Here is a 21,253-nt window from a genome sequence, read left to right as displayed (position 1 = left end):
CTTATCTTCTTTCCAACACATGTTTGATAATGCTTTGGTTATACCTTTGAAAGTGCGTTATATCGACTAGAGGGGGGTGAATAGGCGATTTTTATGAATACTTCACTGAGGAATTTGCGGGTGAGGAAATTCCTTAGCGAAGAACTACTTGCAGTGGAATAAGTACTCAAGAGTAACCATAGCAGAACATAGGCATGATCATCATGATGAAATGAAGACAAACACAGAGTACAAAAAGCGTAAACACAGGATAACACAGGATGAAGACAAACAGACTGAAGAAATTGAACTGAGGAAATTGAGAAAGTCTTCTGTCAAAGTCTTCAAACACAGATATGACAAGCACACAAAACAGTAATGAGGAAATGAAAGAGTTGAGGAAATAGAACCAGTAAGCTTGGTGAAGACAATGATTTGGTAGACCAGTTCCAACTCCTGTCTCAGTTGTACATCTGGTTGGAGCGGCTAGGTATTTAAACCTGAGGACACACAGTCCTCGCCGTATTCTCCTTGAACTAAGGTCACACAGACCTTGTCCAATCACTCGTGGTAAGTCTTCAGGTGACTTCCGAACCTTCACAAACTCGGTCACTCGGCGATCCACAATTCCTCTTGGATGCTCTAGACCATGACGCCTAACCGTCTGGAAGAAGCACAATCTTCAAAGGTAACAAGCATCGGATCCACGCAGGATCAATCTCTTCAGTGATGCTCAATCACTTTGGGTTTGTAGGTGTTTGGGTTTGGGTTTTCCTCACTTGATGATTTTCGCTCAAAGTCCTCGGAGGATGGGATGCTCTCAAATGACAAATGTCAGTTTCTCTCGGAGCACCCAACTAGCTAGTGGTTGTAGGGGGCGGCTATTTATAGCCTAGGGAGCAGCCCGACATGATAAGACATAAATGCCCTTCAATGATATGACCGTTAGGTGGGTAGATATTTTGGGACAGCTGGCGCATAGCACAGCAACGGTCAGAAATTTGAGTATCAAATTCCTCAGGGCTATCATGTTCCTCACTATGTAGGCAATCCACACTGGCGAATTCCTAACTCCTCAGTCAGAACAAATTCCTCAAAGACCAGAAGAACTTCGTCTCTGTCACTGAAGAATATGACTGAACTGTATGAGATTTCCAATGGCTTCACTCGAAGGGATTGGTAGGTGTAGGATTTTGAGTTGAGCATCACATGGAAATTTTTCCTTAGTATTTCCTCGACCCCCTTTAACAGTATGGTGTTTCCTATGACTCAAGAAAGAGAAAATGAAACTACGAAAACAAAAGTCTTCACGCTTCATGTTCCTCAAATGAATACCAAGTCTTTAAGGTCACACCAATTTCTTCACTTTCAAAGTCTTCAGAAAGTCTTCAGAAATCCAAAGTCTTCAGTCGAAGAACTTCAATTTTAGGGGTCGACTTTCTCTGTAAATATCAAACTCCTCATAGACTTATGGACCTGTGTACACTCATAAACACATTAGTCCCTTAACCTATAAGTCTTCAATACACCAAAATCACTAAGGGGCACTAGATGCACTTACAATCTCCCCCTTTTTGGTGATTGATGACAATATAGGTTAAGTTTTCAACGGGGATAAACATATGAAGTGTAAATACTGATATTGAGGAATTTGATTGCAAGATATAGAAGAACTCCCCCTGAAGATGTGCATAGTGAGGAATTTGCTTTTGAAGCAATGCACACTTGAAGAGTTGAATCATGGAGATCTCCCCCTATATCTTGTAATTCATACACGCATTTGACATAATATATGAAGAATTTGAAATGCATGATGAAATATGGTGACTGATGTAATTCAGCATGCGTGCAATAACATTAACGAGGAATAAGCATGCAGAAGAAACAACAAAAGTATCAGGCCACCATAGAGTTTTAAGTTTACAACTCGATCCAACAAAGTCATCAGAAGAACGAGAGTTGTAGCTTAGAAAAAAATCGCCCATAAAAGATAGACCCGCTTGAAGACTAACTCAAATTTCTCCCCCTTTGTCATCGAATGACCATAAGGTTCGAAAATGAGGACTAACGCCCCTGAAGAATATCAAGTTGATGAAGGAGCGCCAGCGTTGTTGGGGTCGTTTGTTGATGGAGGGCCTGCCGCAGTGTCATCCAAGTCTTCATGCTCATCAGTTTCGCGCGATGAAGAATAGGAGCTAGCCACCAAGGAAGGAACCTTGACCTTCTTGTATTTCTTTGGTGGAGGTGCAGACCAGTCAAAGTCCTCCTTGAGACCCATGTTCTTCAGATCTTCTTTGCTGTAAATGTGAGACAGAACAGCCCAGGTGCGACCGAAGACTTCATGGAGGTGGTAATGGTTTTTCTTCACTACATTATGTGTAGCAGTCATGTTGTGAAGAATTGAACCAAACTGACGCTTAACCCATTTATGGTTTCGATCCACCTTCTGGTGAAGACTTAGCATAAGTTCACGGTCCGTCATCACACGAGGAGCAGTAGCTTGAGGATTTGGCTTGGAGGCATGGGCAGCAGAATCATGAGTGGCAGAGTCATCATTGGTGGAATAAGATGCAGCCTTGCGAAATTGACCATCCAATGGACGAATGCCTTCATCTATAACAGCTGGTGCCTTGCCCTTTTCATCAGCTGAGGAATAGGTCCGCTTGAGGACTTCAATCGGGGGCAAGTAGCTGAGGTGATTCTGAAAATCAGCTTTGTAGTTGAGTGAAGACCTTGTTCTGATGAATCTCATAATCCACGGTGCATAAGGCTTCAGCTCAAATGGTGAATGTGCAACATTTGCCAGAGTCCTCATGAAGAAATCGTGATAATTGACAGGAATGCCATGAATGATGTTGAAAACCAGATTCTTCATGATGCCAACAATTTCCTCATCAGATGAGTCGTGGCCTTTGATTGGACTCATAGTCTTCGTCAGAATGCGATAGACTGTCCTTGGTACATACTGCAATTCCTTCACGATGAATTTTGTCCTTGAGGCTTGACCTGGTTTCAATGACTTCATCAGCACTTGCATATAGTGACCAGTAAGCTCAGGTTCTTGGTACATGCAACGAGCTCCTTCAGGTGGAGAACTGATGGGCAGGGCGTGAAGTAATTCAGTGGATGGTGCCTTATAATGAGTATTTTCAGTCATCCAGTCCAAAACCTAGGAGTTCACATCGTCAGGATCTCCTGTGATGTGCAAAGTTGCGTAGAATTGAAGAATGAGTTCTTCATTCCAATCAACTATGTCTGTGCAAAATTTGAGGAGGTCTGTGTCATGAAGCACACTGAGGACAGGTGTGAAGCACGGCAGTGATTCCATGTCCACATGAGGAATATGTTCGTGGTCGAAGACTTTGTCCTTGTTGAAGAGCAGTGAAGAATAGAAGTTGTCCTGGCTGGCGGTCCAGACGCGCTTCCTTCTAAGACGAGCAGAATCATAGGGATTGTAGTCAGTGAAGAACACGTGCTCGCCAAAGAAATCATCAGCCTTGAATTTCTGCTTCCTTGAGAATGCATCCTTTGGCTTGGGCTGAGGAGTGTCAGTCAATTGCATTATCACCTCAGGAATCGCAATCTCAGGTTCTTCAGGCTGAGGAATTTCAGCTTCTACTCTAGTGACAGCCTGGGTCTTGAATTCTTCATGTACATTTTCTTCAGCACTAGTGGCTAGAATTTCTTCATGGACAGATGGGGTTGCACGAGGTTCTTCAGATCCCATTTGTACTTCAGTAGCAACAGGGGACTAAGGAATTTGCTGTAAAGGTGTGAAGAGTGGAGAGTTGGGGTGCTGACTTTCTGAAAAGTCATCATTCATCACTGGTGTGGTACAACCAATGTCCACGTCTTCATCTTCTATTTCTTCAACGCCGGCCTCTTCAACAATAAACTGAGGCATAGGCGAGGAAACAGCTGGAGTTGAAGGGATTTCATCCACTTCAATTTCTTCATCCATCTCCTCTGACGAAGCAGCAGAAGGATTTTCTTCATCAGATCCGCTAGGGATCACATATTATTCATCAAAAGGAACAAGGTCCTTTGATGGCATGGTTGAGATCGGAACAACATCAATGGGTTTGCAACTGAGCTGGTCAATTTCTTCATCTTCTTCGGAGCTGAAGAATCTGATGAAGCTGATGCTTTCCTTTTCTTCACTGCTGCATGCTCTGCAGCCTTGGTCTTCTTCACATCTGATGCAGATGGAAGAATTGGAGTTGGGGTAGGCGCAGGAGGAGCAGAGGAATGTGGTTGATTTTCTTCAGGCACAACTGATGCAGTTGCCCTGACCTCTTCATTTTCTTCAGGCGCACCACTAGTGGATGCCCTGACAATTTCATCAGCGGCTGTAATGCAGTCATCAGCCCTGGAACTCACATTTTCTTCAGCAGCCTGAATGTCATCAGCGGTGCTGGCATGTTCTTCAGTTGGTTGAGCAGATGCTTCAGTCTGAGGAATTTCTTGTTGCGATGGGGCTGCAACATTGGAGGTGAACTTCTCAGTCAGTTTAACAAACCTGACCTTGGCTCCTTGCCAATCAGCATAGTAAGCATTGAAATCATCGCTGAGGACTTTGATTTCAGACTGGATCTTCACAAGATCATCAGTTGTCATAGAGACAACGTTGTTCTTCAGGAATTTCTCCTTCCTGTACTGCGCTTTTTTGATCTGCCTGACCATCTCAAATTTCCATTTCTCTTCTTGGATGAAGGCAGTCAGCATATGATTTTGGCCAGGAGTCAGCTTGAAGTCAGGCATAGGAGTGTTTGGGTCCTTGTGCCAGAGATCAATGTAATCGAGGATCAACTTTGGATCCAAAAGCAGAGGCACATTTGTGCCCTTGGCTCTAGCAGCCCTGACTTGCCTATCTCTGATGATTTCAGCAAGTTCTTCATCATCAACTTCGTCTTCTTCAGACGGCACTTGGAAGTCGACTTGCTTCTTGTGAGAACTTGGGCGAGAACCTCGTCCAGCAGTGGTCTTTGTCTTCAGCAGAGAGAGTCCTGTTGAAGAATTTGGAGCAGCTGAGGAACTAGCTGAAGCTCCTGAGGCAATAGTGATCCCTGTAGTCCTTTGGCACGTGGCAAGATGCACAGGTGCTGAGGATTTGGTCGGAGCAGCTGAGGACTTATGCGGAGGAGCTGAGGATTTTCGAGGAGCAGGAGCAGCGTGAGGAATTGGCCGTGAGGGCTTTGAGGATTCTGGCCGTGAGGGCATTGCTGAGGAACTTGGCCTTGAGGGCATTGAAGGTGAAACACTTGGCTTACGCGCAGGCTTCTTTGCCATGGATTTCTTCGGCTTGACAGAGGCCTCAGCGGCAGCAGTAGCAGCAGAGTCTTCATTGAATTTCCTCACTACTTCCCTGGCCTGTCTAGCCAGCTTGGCCTGGCGCTTGGCCCATTCATCAGGATAATCCTCACCACGCTTGAGGCTGGTGGGATCAGCTTCTTGGCCAGGTGCCAACGGAGGTCTTGGGCATGGAGGATTGAGTGCGAATTTCTTCATGTACTTGGGAGTCACATACCTGTACTCCCTCCACTCTCTTGCCCATCTCCTCTCTATCTTCTGAATGCGCACCTTGCGCTGATTTTTATCTTCCTCAGGGGGTGTGCAGTACCCAGCATAGATGTCCTCAGGGATTTCAAATGCAGTGTTGACCTCAGGCCTCTTTCCTCCTTTCTGTGGCTTCTTTCCATCAGCCATTTTCTTCAGATGAGGAATTTGAACAATTGAATTCTCTGAAGAAGTATGCAACTTTTCTTCGAGGAACGCTGCAAATGAGTTAAGTTGATGAGAACCTAGAGATTCAGCAGCGGACATGAGTACCTGTGAACAGAGTATAGTTACGAGGAATTTGGAGAGGTCATATGCGTTCTCAGAAGGTTTTTCAAAAAGAACAAGTTTGAGGAATTTGACCAGATGAGTCTTGAAGAATTTCACTAAGCGTTCTTTGTCTTAGGTTCCAGAGTTGTATAGATCGAAGATCCACACAATTGAGGAATCTTGAAGAAAAATTATTGCTTAGAGAAACGAATCAAGAACAGATGACATGTGAGGTGTTTAGTGTGTGAAGAATTTGAAGAATAAACACCTTTGAAGATTTTGTAGAAATCATTTGAATCAAAGAGGCAGTAAAAGTAACTTTTAATTACCCTGGACGAAGAACACGACGAACTGTGAGGTAGATATGAGAAGTTCGTCTGTGCAGATCTTCTACGCCCTAACTTGGCGGAGGAAGACGGCTACGGCGGCGGCGGAGTGAAGATTTCCGCGGCCGGCGCGAGTACGGTGGCGACGAGGTCAAGGCAGTGAAGCTCTTCCTCACCGGCGATGATGAAGTAGCGGCGGTGCTAGGGTTTGAGAAGCTCGAGCTGGAGAGAGGTCGAGCGGAGTAAAGGAAGTGAGGAAGGGGAGAGGGGGTATTTATAGCCACGGTGAAAAACTGTTCGCCCGAAGATTTTGGACGAACGTGCCCCTGACCCTTCTCATTCGCTTGACATGTGTCACCCATGTACTGAGAAGTGGAGATCGTGTTAGATCGTGGGTGAATAGATAAGTATTTCATGGGATGCGGAACGGTTTGAGCGGCAAAGCCGAAAATTTGGATAAGATAAGTTAAAAGTTCCGTTCGCAAATTCTTCAGCTGACAAGGACACAGTGAAGATTTTGAACGAGTTTCAAATAGAACGCACATGAAGAATTTGTGAATAGATTGGTTGAGTATAGCATAGAGGGTGAAGGGTCCGATCACATTCACTTAGCAGAAAAACCAACTTGAAGAATTAGCCATAAGTGAATGCTGTAGAGGACATAAACATATATATATATATATATATATATATATATATATATATATATATATATATATATATATAGCCAATGAAGAAAAACAACGGAAACAGTGAAGACAATGCAAAGTTGAAGAAAATGAACAACTGAGGAATTTCACTGAGGAAAAACTCAAATTGAAGATTTTCAACTTTTGGTGGTGGCGTGACCCACCGTATAAGAATGATGATTTCAGACACCGCGTACAATTGTCGTAGGGTTCTGAGAATCAAATTCTTCGTTAATTTCTTCACACTTAGAGTGTTATTCTTCATTGATTGAAGAAAAAAGTTTCTTCATGAGTTGCACATCTAAGTCATCAATTTTGCATAAGTGTTAGGATGAGTGTCCTTTTCAAAGAACATTCGAAGATTCTAAGATATTTAGCTCACACCGCAACTTGCTAAATCTCTTCTCATCCAAGGGCTTTGTGAAGATATTGGCTAGCTGTTCTTCAGTCTTCACATGCTCAATAGAAATGTCGCCCTTCAACACATGATCACGAAGAAAATGATGACGAATCTGAATGTGCTTTGTCTTCGAGTGCTGAACTGGGTTGTGAGCAATCTTGATGGCACTCTCATTGTCACAGTAGAGACGCACATTCTTCATGTTGACGCCGTAGTCCTTGAGAGTTTGCTTCATCCACAGCAATTGAGCACAGCAAGAACCAGCAGCAATGTACTCAGCTTCAGCAGTAGACCTGATACGCAGTTTTGTTTCTTCGAGGACCAACAGATCAAAGATCGTCCGAGGAAATGACATGTACCAGATGTTGACTTGCGGTCCACACGATCACCAGCATAGTCTGAGTCAGAATATCCAATGAGATCAAAAGCCGAGCCCTTGGGGTACCATAATCCAAGTGTTGGTGTGTGAGCTAGATATCGAAGAATATGCTTCACAGCCTTATGGTGTGATTCCTTCGGTGTAGCTTGAAATCGGGCACACATGCAAACACTAAGCATAATATCTGGCCTAGATGCACATAAATACAATAAAGAACCAATCATGGAGTGGTATACCTTTTGATCGAAGTCAATACCATTTTCATCAGTGCACAGATGGCCATTTGTGGGCATCGGAATTTTGACGCCTTTGCAATCTTGCATGCCGAATTTCCTTAGTACATCCTTGAGGTATTTCTCCTGAGATATGAATATGCCATTGCGCTGTTGATGAATTTGAAGACCTAAGAAGAATTCCGAATTTCCTCAGTACATCCTTGAGGTATTTCTCCTGAGATATGAATATGCCATTGCGCTGTTGACGAATTTGAAGACCTAAGAAGAATTTCAATTCTCCCATCATAGTCATTTGATATTCTTCACTCATCATATAGGCAAATTCATCACTATAACGTTGGTCAGTACAGCCAAAGATAATATCATCAACATATATTTGGCACACAAACAATTCACCATCATAAGATCTAGTGAAAAGAGTAGGGTCGAGTGAACCGGGTTTGAAGCCTTTCTTCATGAGGAATTCCTTCAAAGTATCATACCATGCCCGAGGGGCCTGCTTGAGGCCATAGAGGGCCTTATTGAGTCTGAAGACTTTGTCAGGATGCTTTGGATCTTCAAAACCTGGGGGTTGAGCAACATATACTTCCTCCTCAAGCTTACCATTGAGGAATGCACTTTTCACATCCATTTGATATAAAGTGATATCATGATGGTTAGCATAAGCAAGTAATATGCGAATAGCTTCAAGTCTAGCAACAGGTGCAAAAGTTTCATCGAAATCAATTCCTTCAACCTGTGTGTAGCCTTGAGCTACAAGCCGTGCCTTATTCCTCACCACAAGGTCATTTTCATCTTGCTTGTTGTGGTAGATCCACTTTGTGCCAATGATATTGTGCTTGCGAGGATCTGGACGTTTAACCAGTTCCCAAATGTTGTTGAGCTCGAATTGATGTAATTCTTCTTGCATGGCCTGAATCCACTCAGGCTCCAGAAATGCTTCATCTACCTTAGTGGGCTTTGGGATAGAGACAAAAGCATAGTGCCCGCAAAAGTTAGATAAATGTGAAGCTTTTGAGCGTGTGAGAGGACCTGGTGCTTCAATGTCATCGATGATCTTTTCAACTTGCACTTCTTTTGCAACGCGAGGATGAGCTGGTTGTCGTCGAGGAATTTGATCAGCATTTTCTTCAGCACCATTTTCTTCAGCATTTTCTTCTGGTGCATTAGCTCGATGTTCTTCACGTTCTGGAATGAATTCTTCAGCAGATTCTTCGGTAGGAATGATATCCTCAGTAGCCTTGAACTTGATAGTTTCCTCAGGTGTTGGTTCATCTATCACAGAGGGTAGGTGCTCTCTTTGCAAGGCATTAGTTTCATCGAACCGCACATCTATAGTTTCAACAACCTTGTGAAGAACGTTGTTGAAGACTCTGTAGGTGTGCGAGTCCTTTCCGTAACCAAGCATAAAACCTTCATGTGCTTTTGGTGCAAATTTAGCATTGTGATGAGGATCTCTAATCCAACATTTAGCACCGAAGACTTTGAAATAACTCACATTGGGTTTCTTGTCAGTGAGGAGTTCATAGGCAGTCTTCTTGAAGAATTTGTGAAGATATACCATGTTGATGATGTGGCACGCAGTATAAATTGCCTCAATCCAGAAGTGACGAGGCGTTTTGTACTCATCAAGCATAGTGCAAGCCATCTCAACAAGAGTTCTGTTCTTGCGCTCCACGACGCCATTCTGCTGAGGAGTGTAAGGAGCAGATAACTCATGAGTAATACCAAGTTCATCAAGATAGTCATCAAGACCAGAATTCTTGAACTCAGTTCCATTGTCACTTCTGATGTGCATGATTTTCACACCGAAGTTGGTTGAAGCCCTCGAGGAAAATCGTTTGAAGACTTCCTGCACTTCAGGTTTGTAAGTGACAATATGTACCCAAGTGTAACAAGAGTAATCATCAACAATAACAAAGCCATAGAGAGATGCATCATTTGTGACTGCTGAGTAATGGTTAGGACCGAAGAGATCCATATGAAGCAATTCAAATGGTCGAGTAGTGGTCATGATAGTCTTTGCTAGATGCTTAGCCCTGGTCATCTTTCCAGCTTCACAGGCTCCGCATAAGTGATCCTTGAGGAATTTGACATTCTCAATGCCAATGACGTGCTTCTTCTTCGCAAGCGTGTGCAAATTCCTCATGCTTGCATGACCAAGTCGTCGATGCCATAGCCAGCCTTCTGAAGCTTTTGCAAGTAGGCACACGGCTAGTTGCGGTCCTGTAGAGAAATCAACAATATACAAGTCTCCTCTCCTAAAGCCTTCGATGACTTTGGAATTGTCAGCTTCCATAACCACAACACAACGATACTTGCCAAAGACAACAACCATATCAAGATCACAAAGCATTGAGACAGACATGAGGTTGTATCCTAAGGACTCGACAAGCATGACTTTGTCCATGTGTCGATCATTTGTGATCGCAACCTTACCTAGACCCAATACCTGACTTTTGCCTTTGTCAGCGAAGATGATATGCTTCAGATGCGATGGTGATAAGGGAGCATCCATCAATAGATTATTGTCACCAGTCATGTGATTTGTACATCCACTATCGAGGACCCACTCAGTGGCTTTGGGTTGATCATCCTGCAGATGAATTAGTGCAGCTTACGAACTTCATATACTTCATCAGTGAAGAATATGACAACACAATTCATCAGACCAATTTCATCAAGCAATGCAACATTTAAAATAGTATGAGGACGTGAGAAATGGAAGTTCATTTCTTCATGATTAGCCTGCGTCCTTTCAGGCACTTTTCAGGTCTCCAGCAAATTCTTCAGACGTTTGAGCACGTCTGGAGACCTGACCCTGCATAAGAGATTAGTCCTTTTTCTTCACCACCCACATCTGAAGGGCTGGCAAAGAGTTCATCACTCTGCGAGCTCCATACGAGAAAGGTGGCATAGAAGCCAATCCATTTCGTTTCACATAAGAGGAGTTAGGGTAAGCATATGAATAAGCAGAGAAATTCTTCGAGGACTTATGAACATAATGATTAGAAGAATAATGCTCATATTCATAGCCCTTAGCTCTTCCCTGCGAAACAGAGTTGTTAGCACGATGATGTTCATATGAGGACTTTGATCCTTTTGAGGAATATGATCCACATGAGGAATTCGATCCGTATGAGGACTTGGATCCATATGAAGAATTTGGTCCATATGAAGAATTTGATCTGGGGTTCCTATTCTTCACAGGTGGTGTCATGAGGACATTCACCTGAAGACTTTCAAGGCACCTTTTGGGAACCCAGATTTTCTTCATGGGAGAACCATCCTGCAGTTAGTGCCAACATATCTAGCAAATACTTCACCATTCTGATTTTTAAACAGTTTATAGTTGGAGTCAAATGACTCATCAGAAGAATGAGAAGATTCACATGTAAAGCCAGATAAATTAGATGGATCAACTGGAGGTCCCTTTGCAGCAACCCATGAGGTTTTGGGGTACTTGTTGAGGATATAGCTACTGGTGTAACCCGCCGTAGATGGGCCGGGTTACGTTGCGACAGCTCTTCGTTCAAGAAGCCCAAGGACAGGTTAAGGATGGCGGTTTAGTAATAGGTTTAAGGCCCAGAGGCGGCTTAAGGCCCGTAGTGGTAAACCGCCGTTGTGGCATGACTTGTAGTGTAAGGCAAGAATAGTTAAAAGTCTGAGCCGGACGCTGTTTATAAGCCGGCCGGGACTCTGAGAGCCGCTGGGCGTTAACCTCTCTATATAAAGGGACGACCCGGCGGCGGTTCAGGACAAGTAAGATCAGATTGATAGCCAGGCAGAGTGGTTTAGCTCCTAGTCATCGAAACCCTAAGCAATACCACCTCAACTAGAGTAGGCTTTTACCTTCAACGTAAGGGGCCGAACCAGTATAATCTTCGTGTCCTTTGTCCCGTTTAACCCCTTTAAGCTTCCTAGCGGCGATGGCTCCACGACTAAGTCCTTGCACGAGGACATCTGCCGTGAAAATTCCATGATAGTTGGCGCCCACCATGGGGCCAGCGCATGGTGGATTTGAGTTCTTGAAGGGCAGCTTCGAAGGGCTCAAGGGATACGCCGTGGGCCGAATGACCAAGAGTCGTCGCGGCAAGCTCTACATCAACGATACAAGTTGGGGCCCCGACGCCGGCTCAATCGAGTACGGGTACCGGGTCCCCTTCGGCGGAATCCACGTTTTCATTGGCAAGATTGGCGAGCCGGGCCCTGAGCCGGACCTCTGCGCCGACCTCATCGAAATGGCTCAGCGTGCAAGACCCGCACGGACTCTGCCTGCCTTGAAGCGTGCTTTCGTGGGATGCGTCCATGGAGGACTCTCTGAAGGATCTGGATCTGGCGATGAGACGGCCGCTCGCTCTGACGGCGAGTCGTCCACAGACGAGACCAACTTGTTATATCAACTTCAAGATGGCAGGCCAGGGGTTGTTCCGATGGCGATAGTATTCCGGACCCCTTTGAGCCGCCCAGCCGGGTTGGAATCTTCATGGCCGGCGCACAACCTGTTCAAAACCCCACCGCTGGGGCAGGGGGCCTTGCGCACTCGCCGGCTCAGGTGCTAATGGATCTCACAGATAAGATGACGGCCCTGTTAACCGCTACGGTCATCCCAGCGGATCAAGCTCAACATGATGCGGAGGTGGCACAGTTAAAGCTGGATATAGCAAGAGCCAAGGAAGATCTGGCAGCGGAAGGGACCAGGATGGCTGCAGAGCGGGCGGCTCTCGATGCCCAGACTCAGCTGATTCAGGCGCAGTCTTTCTGGCTCACGATGGATCAGAACGCGTCCAATGAGATCATGAGAAGGAGGCATCAAAAGGCTCAATCTCGACTCCCTCCAGTTTACGATCCTCGAAACCTTTTCAACACGCCTGGTGTAGGGCCCAGTAACCTGCCAGAGATCACGGCACCCGGGGCTGGAACACCGATTCAGCCGCAAGTGATGGGGCCTCCCCATGTGAACACTACCCCGCCTCAGTACGTGCCAATACCACCGGGTCATTATGCCAACCCGTTGGAAAACATGGTCGCCGCGGCGGCGCGACTGGCGGCTCTCCCAATCGAGGGTGACTCTCCAACGGCGATCGAAACCCGCCGGGTCAGAGAACTTCTTCAGACGGCTCTGGCGCAACAGGAGGCATATTCATATAGCCGGGACAGGATTCGTTCAACCCCTCATCCAGGCCGGAGCCCAAGTTATAGTAGACACATGGTTTCAGCGACCGGCTCAATCAACGTCTGGCGCCGTGACTTGCCAGCTGGCCACGGCCCGGCTCATAATGGAGCCTTTAACGCGGCAGACCCAGATAGAGCACGGCAAGAGGCGGAGCAGGTGACTCAGTTGACGGCTTACCAGCCCCTCCCAGTTTATCCGACGGCTTCTATCGAGGCGGGTATACCTGCGAGGACCGGAGGTGTCCCTTGTCTGGTGCCGGCTCTCCGTAATGAACGTCTGCCCAAGGATTTCAAAGGACCTAGGAAGGTACCTAATTATAGGGCTGATTTACAACCCGGAGCATGGATCGAGAGCTACGAGATGGCTATGGAGTTGCTAGACGTCAGCGAAGCGGCAATGGCCAAATACTTCACCATGATGTTGGATGGAACTGCCCGCACTTGGTTGAAAGGACTGCCACCTAATTCTATCGGGTCATGGGCAGAGCTAAAAGCCCGGTTCATCCAAAACTTCAAAGATACATGTAGGCAATCTATGTCAATTGTGGATTTAACTAACTGCAAGCAGCAGGAGGGCGAGTCTACAACCCATTGGGTTCGCCGGGTCAAAGAGATAATACATTCGTCTGATAAGATGGATGCCGGCTCTGCAGTTTTAATGTTGGAGCAAAATTGTTGTTTTGCGCCCCTGAAGATGAAGCTCGGGCGGCTCAAGCGCGATTGCAATGATATGGGTACGCTGATGGCGGCTCTGGTCAAGTACGCCGACTCTGATAGTACCAAGGATCCCGCGTCGGATGATGAAAGGACAGGGAAGGGAAAGAAGAATGGCAATGGCAAGGGCCCTCAGCATAACCCGGCGAACCAGGGAGGTAAAAAACGTAAGGCTGATGGCAGTATGGAGTTTGTGGCCGACGCCAATGCACAGGGTAACAACCACCGACGTAAGGGGAGACCACCTCCCCGAGCCGGCGGGTCAGGCCCGACGCTTGAGCAGTTGTTGAATGAGCCTTGTCCAAGGCATGGCTCTAGGGAGAAGCCGGCCACTCATCTATGGAAAGACTGCGCAATCATGAAAGCCTTCAAAAATTCCAACGCTTTTAATGGCAACAATGGGCAGGGCGGCGGCTCAGGCGCCGGCAGCTTTCATGGCCCGGGCGGCGGCTCAAATTCCAATTATCAGAATTTTCAAGGGGGTTTTAATCAGCAATCTGGCCAGGGTAATCAGCAGCAGCAGCAGGGGGGATACCAGACCAATCCAAAGCAGCTTAATGGTGGACAGTATCATGTGTTCACCACCAGTCTATGCAGGCGAGACTAGAAGCTTCATAAAAGGGCTGTGAATGCTATTGAGCCGGCGGTTCCACGCTATTTAAGATGGTCTGAGTAGCCTATTGTATGGAGTAGGGAAGATCATCCTCCCCGGGTTGATAATCCGGGTCACCTGGCCTTGGTGGTGGCTCCTCAGGTTGGGGGGTATAAATTCACTAAAGTGCTCATGGACGGAGACAGCAGCATCAACATCCTCTATTATGAGACCTTCCGTCGTATGGGATTAACTGATAAAAACCTCAGCCAGTCCAACACTGTTTTCCATGGGGTGGTGCCCGGTAAGTCGGCGTATCCAGTCGGTAAGATCGAGCTGGAAGTAGCCTTCGGAGATGAGTACAACTACAGGGCGGAAAAACTAACCTTGGAGGTGGTTAAAATAAGAAGCCCGTACCATGCTTTATTTGGGCGGCCGGCTTACGCCAAGTTCATGGCACGACCGTGTTACGTGTATTTGCAGCTCAAGATGCCGGGTCTCAATGGGACCATTACGGTTCATGGCAGCCAAAAGATAGCCTTGGAGTGTGAGGAAGGTGACGCTGCTTACGCTGAATCTGTTTGTGCGAATGAGGAATTGAAGTTTTACAAGGATAATGTTGACCCGGCAGATATGACGTCTTTGAAAAAGCCAACCACGGAGCATGAGCCGGTAATGAAATTTAAGTCAGCTGATGAGACTAAACTTGTTGACTTTGTTCCAGGTGACTCATCTAAGCAGTTCAGCATCAGTGCCAATCTGGATCCGAAATAGGAAGGCGCACTCATCGAGTTCATCCGTGAGAACAGGGACATCTTTGCATGGAAACCTTCTGACATGCCAGGTGTACCAAGAGAACTCGCTGAGCAAACTCTCAATATTGATCCGAAATTTAAGCCAGTCAGGCAATTCCTCCGGCGGTTTAATGAGGAGAGGCAGAAAGCCATTGGTGAGGAAGTAGCCCGGCTCTTGGCGGCCGGGTTTATCGATGAAGTCTTTCATCCAGAATGGTTAGCTAACCCAGTGCTCGTGCTCAAGAAGAACGGCACCTGGCGTATGTGCATGGATTATACGGATTTAAACAAGGCTTGTCCGGCTGATCCTTTTGCTCTCCCTCGTATTGATCAAATTATTGATGCTACGGCGGGTTGTGAGCGTTTGAGTTTTTTGGATGCGTATTTTGGTTACCATCAGATCAAAATGGCTGTTAAGGACCAAGAGAAGACGGCGTTCATTACTCCTTTTGGAGCCTTCTGTTATGTGTCTATGCCTTTTGGGCTCAAGAGTGCACAGGCGACTTACTAGCGTTGCGTGCAGAATTGTCTTCATAATCAGATTGGGCGCAACGTTCATGCCTATGTGGATGATATCATGGTCAAATCCGGAAAGAAGGAGACCTTGATAGATGATCTGAGAGAGACCTTTGATAATCTCCGGGTCTACAAGATGATGCTTAACCCGGCCAAGTGTGTCTTTGGTGTTCCTGCAGGCAAGCTCTTGGGTTTTCTGGTTTCTCACAGAGGCATTGAGGCTAACCCGGAGAAGATCAAGTCAATCACCTCTCTGGCTAAGCCGGCGTGCATAAATGACGTCCAGCGTCTGGCGGGTCGCATCGCTGCTTTGAGTCGGTTTATAAGCCGGTTGGGTGAAAAGGCCATGCCACTGTATCAGATGATGAAGAAAACAGATGACTTTGTCTGGAATGATGCTGCCAATACTGCTTTTGAGGATTTGAAAAAACAACTAGCTGAGCCGCCAGTCCTTGCTGCTCCTGTCGACAAGGAGCCTTTATTGTTGTATGTCGCCACTAACACATGAGCCGTCAGTGTAGCTGTGGTGGTGGAGCGTAAGGAAGCAGGTAAGGAACATCCGGTTCAGCGGCCAGTTTACTACGTCAGCGAAGTACTCATTGAGTCCAAACAACGGTATCCACATTGGCAGAAGCTTGTTTATGGGGTGTTCATGGCAAGCCGGAAGCTTAAGCATTATTTCCAGGGCCACCCTATCACTGTAGTCAGTTCTGCTCCCCTAGGAGATATCATCCAAAACAGAGAAGCCACAGGAAGAGTTGCTAAGTGGGCTATAGAACTTGGGCCTCATGGTCTAAAGTACGTGCCACGCACTGCTATCAAATCTCAAGCATTGGTGGATTTCATCAATGATTGGACCGAGCTGCAGGTGCCTGAAGAGAAACCGGATAATACATACTGGACTATTCACTTTGACGGGTCCAGGCAATTGGAGGGCTCGGGGGCTGGAGTTGTGTTAGCTTCCCCTCGAGGTGACAAGTTTTGTTATGTACTACGGTTGATGTTTCCCTGTACTAACAATGCAGCTGAGTACGAGGCCTTGCTCCTTGGTCTTCGGATGGCTCCGGGTAAGGTGCTTTGGCGACTCAGATTTAGTGGCCCAACAAGTATAAGGCAAATGGGATTCCAAGGACCCCCTCATGGCGGCTTATCGCCGCGAAGTTGATGCCATTGCTGGACATTTTCAGGGTTACCAAGTAGAGCACATCGATCGCAGAAAGAACGAGGCGGCTGATGCATTAAGCCGGTTAGGCTCTCAGCGAAAGCCGGTGCCGCCTAATACTTTCTTGGATATTCTGCATAACCCTTCTATCAAGTTGCCTACAGAGGAAGACTTGGCTATTCCTGACCCAGAAGCACAGTTGGTGGCGGCTCTCCACGTTATCCCAGATTGGACAGTGCCATACTTGGCTTACATGACCCGGGGAGAATTGCCTGAGGATGAAACTTTGGCCAGACAAATAACCCAGCGATCTAAGTCAATGATAATTATCAATGGTGAGCTGCATCATCGCAGTGTCACTGGAGCTTTTCAGCGTTGTGTTTCCTCTGAGGAAGGTCAAGAAATTTTACGTGAGATTCACGAGGGGGGTTGTGGCCATCATGCCGGCTCAAAGTCCCTTGTGGCCAAGGCTTTTCGTCATGGTTTTTATTGGCTGACGGCTCATGCTGACGCAGAAGACTTAGTCAGTAAATGTGACGGTTGTTAGAAGTTCTCAAGACGTGCTCACGTGCCGGCTCAAGGGTTGAGGATGATTCCAATCACTTGGCCGTTTGCAATCTGGGGGCTTGATATGGTTGGGCCTTTCAAAAGGTCCAAAGATAAGAAGACCCACCTCTTGGTAGCGGTTGACAAGTTCACAAAGTGGGTTGAGGAAGAGCCCGTTAGTAAGTGTGACGCAGCCACGGCGGTTCAGTTCATGAAAAAGGTGATATTTTGCTTTGGTTTTCCACACAGCATTATAACTGACAATGGTACCAATCTGTCTAAAGGCGCCATGGAGGAGTTTTGTCAACGAGAGCATATTCGGCTTGATGTTTCATTAGTGGCTCACCCTCAATCCAATGGTCAAGCTGAGAGAGCCAATCAGGAAATCTTGAAGGGCATCAAGCCCCGGCTTTTGGTCCCTTTGCAACGGACGCCGGGTTGTTGGGTGGAGGAGTTACCCTCCGTGTTATGGAGCATCAATACTACTCCTAACAGGTCTACGGGTTACATGCCTTTCTTCATGGTTTATGGAGCGGAGGCGGTCCTCCCTAGCGACATCCGTCATGATTCGCCTCGAGTGGCGGCTTATGTCAAGGCGGATAATGAGCAGGCGCGTCAAGATGCTCTTGACTTGTTGGACGAACAACGTGACGTAGCAGCAGCTCGCTCGGCGATTTACCAACAAGACCTGCGCCGCTATCATAGCCGCCGGGTTAAGTCCAGGGTCTTTCACGAAGGTGATCTGGTGCTCCGGCTCATCCAGTATCAAACAGACGCACACAAGTTGTCCCCGCCTTGGGAAGGGCCCTTTGTGGTCAGCAAGAACTTGCACAACGGGTCATACTACCTTATCGATGTTCGGGAGCACAAAGATTCACGTAAGTCAGAGGAGGAGACCCGCCGGCCGTGGAACATAGCTCAGCTTCGGCCTTATTACACTTGAGCCACCGGCTCTCATAATGTACATATTTCTATAGCCATGTATATATTGTGATAAATAATAAAGCAGGACCTCTGTCCTTGTTTCCTCCAAAGGTAACTGTATCATTGTTATTTTCATTATAATATTACATGGTCACTTGGAGGTTGATCCGGCTTATGATCGTATTCGAATCTAGCCGTTAAAAATATGATCATTTGGGGGCTTCCTGTTCAAACATAGGTCGTATTCGAACCAAAGAGAACATAGCTGTCGATACCCACTTGATTGGCATATTGCCGAGCTCATTGGGGAGTTTTTCTTGATCATATTTGAATCATAGGTTAACCCCCTTTGGGAACCGACGTGGATCGTATTCGAATCAGCGTCGTTAAACAACTCTCAAGGTCATTTGGGGGCTTCCTGTTCAAACATAGGTCGTATTCGAACCAAAGAGAACATAGCTGTCGGTACCCTCTTGATCGGCAAAGCCAAAGCCACTGGGGGCTATATGATCGTATTCGAATCTTAGCTTAACCCCTTTGGGACGGTTCTCTGGTCGTATTCGAATCAGAAGCCTCCAAATTTTTGACATCTTTTTGTTGCAAACAAGTTCTTTTGATCATATCAAAAGTATTCAAGGGTGGTTCTAATTCCACCGGCTTAACCTTGATTAATAATGTTGATGGCACATAATAAGTATTATGAGTGCTGGTGAGCCGGAGTTCTCAACCTCATTATTCGGGTTATATAAACCGGAAGTATATTTGAAGGATCGCAGGTATGCTGTTATGGTTATCTCGAAGATATAATTGAGGGCCAGTTTATTATGACTTTGATTCATATTCCGGGTTATATGTGAAATAGGTGACTCTCCATGCAGTAAGCTGCCTAGAGACTTGTGATTTGTTTTTCTATGCAGGACAATTGAGGACAGCTCTTTAAACATAAGGAAAACAGAGGATCAAGCATAACCCGGAAGAATATAAAAAGGGCAGCTTAAACAATGTTGAGCGTTACGCACGTGCGCGATGGCATGACAAAATTAGGTGTTTGTCCTACTCTATTACATGAGTCCCCGAGTCCGAAAGGTGAGGCATCGTCTTTTAAGACATCATATGAGCCGCCTGCGAGATCAAGGGCGTTGTTGGCCTGAGGTTTCCGGGTCATCCCTCTCCGCTCCTCCGGCTGTGTCCATGACCTGGAAGGTTGATGATTTCCAGTCAATGCCACTCAAGGCTTCGAATTGAGCCTCATCATCAATTAACCCGGCCGGGTCAACTTCAGGGGCGAAGGTATGCTTACGAGTCGGAGGAATCAGGCTGACTGCTTCATAGCGTGGTGTTGGGATCCTCTGATTCTCTGCGTCATAGCCCGGTTGATACTTGGTAAGGTCTGTATCATTACCAATCAAGGTGGCCACCGGGCGCACACTCTTCACACAGGCGGCGAAGTCTTTCTGGTCAAAGGGGGTGTCGTCTTCCTTCAAGCTGGGGTATCCAAGAGCGATGTCGGCCGGGTCTAGCTCCGGTAGAAACGCCTTGGCCCGGCTCAGAGCGGCTATAGCTCCGGCTCTTGCAGAAGCCCATCTCAACTCCTGGAAGCGTTGAGGAAGTACGGCAAGCCGCCTGAGTACATCTGCCAGGTGAGTGGGAACCTCATTTGACAGAGCCACAATGGCTAAAGCACGCTGTGACCTGGTGTAAAGTTGTTCTACCAAGGTATAAACAGCCTTCAGCTTGGTCAGCACGTTCTGATTGAGATTGGAACTTCTGGGACCTGCATTACAAAGTCAGGTGAGCTGATGGCAATGGTGATACTTATGGGAAATGAAGATGTAAACTAGTTAGAAACTTACAGAGTAACTTACCGAAGATTGCGGAGACCATCTGAGATACATGGCATTTTAAGCCGGAAAGTTCGGTGGTTCTTTCAGTAAGAGCGGCCTCCGCTTGTTCGGCCCGGCTGATTAAGGCAGTTTTCTCATCCGCTCAGGCTTTTCTTTCTGCTTCAAACTTTTTCTTCAGTTTCTCTTGTGTAGATACACTGAATTCAAATTTGGAATTGGCCTTTTGGGTCTCACTTTCCTGAGTCTTCAGGCGGTTCTTTAGATCAGAGATTTCCGATTCAAATTTCTTACAGGCGGCCTGTACAAATTCCGGGTTACAGTTAGGGTGATTATAATGCAACATTAAGTCCCAAGCACTTTGCAAGCAAAGACACTTGGTACTTGGGGGCTAATGTATGCTGAAAAGCTTTATTTACAGTGCCGGTTCATGAAAGTAAGTCCCAAGCACTTTGCAGGCAAAGGTACTTGGCACTTGGGGGCTAATATGTAACGTTGCTCAACTACTTGATTAAAGTAAGGAAAGAACCGGGTCAACTATGCTGTTTAAGCCGGCCCTTGAGTGTTACCAGGTAAGCCGGTTTTCTTGCAGTAATTATTAAGCCGGTATTAAGTCTACAACATATTTTATCATAAGTCATAGACTTGGGGGCTGGCATGGTAAAGATAACTATGGAGTAAGCAAGAGAGTCATACCTCAGATTTTTGCTGTATTTGCTTGACCATATCAATTTCCAGGTCCCGGCTTTTGTGCACTTGATTAACATAGCCAGAGACAATATCTCCAATGCTCAGATTGGCATAGTCAGTGATGTCCAGCCTGGCCCTGCGGCGTTCCAGCAGTTCTTCCTTGGCAGAGCATCTAGCTAACACGGTGGGTCTTCCCGGTTCGGCAAACTCTGTCCGGGTGATTACAACGTCCGGATCATCTGGATGAGCCAGGCTGGGGATCTCCGGGTTATCAGAACCTTCCATGACTTGTTCATCAGATGGAGCAGTGGTGGTTTCAGGAGCTGGTGCAGACGGCGGCTCATGAGCAGAAGCCTCAGGTTCAGTCAGGACCGGCTCTTCGGCCGGCTTATTTTTCTTCGCCCTCTTGCTGGGCTTTACTTGTACACTGAAAGTCAAAGAGTTAGTGCAAAAACATGAGTAAG

This window comes from Aegilops tauschii, chromosome 2, assembly GCF_002575655.3.
Source record: "Aegilops tauschii subsp. strangulata cultivar AL8/78 chromosome 2, Aet v6.0, whole genome shotgun sequence".
NCBI lineage: Eukaryota > Viridiplantae > Streptophyta > Magnoliopsida > Poales > Poaceae > Aegilops > Aegilops tauschii.
This window is presented reverse-complemented; position numbering follows the sequence as displayed.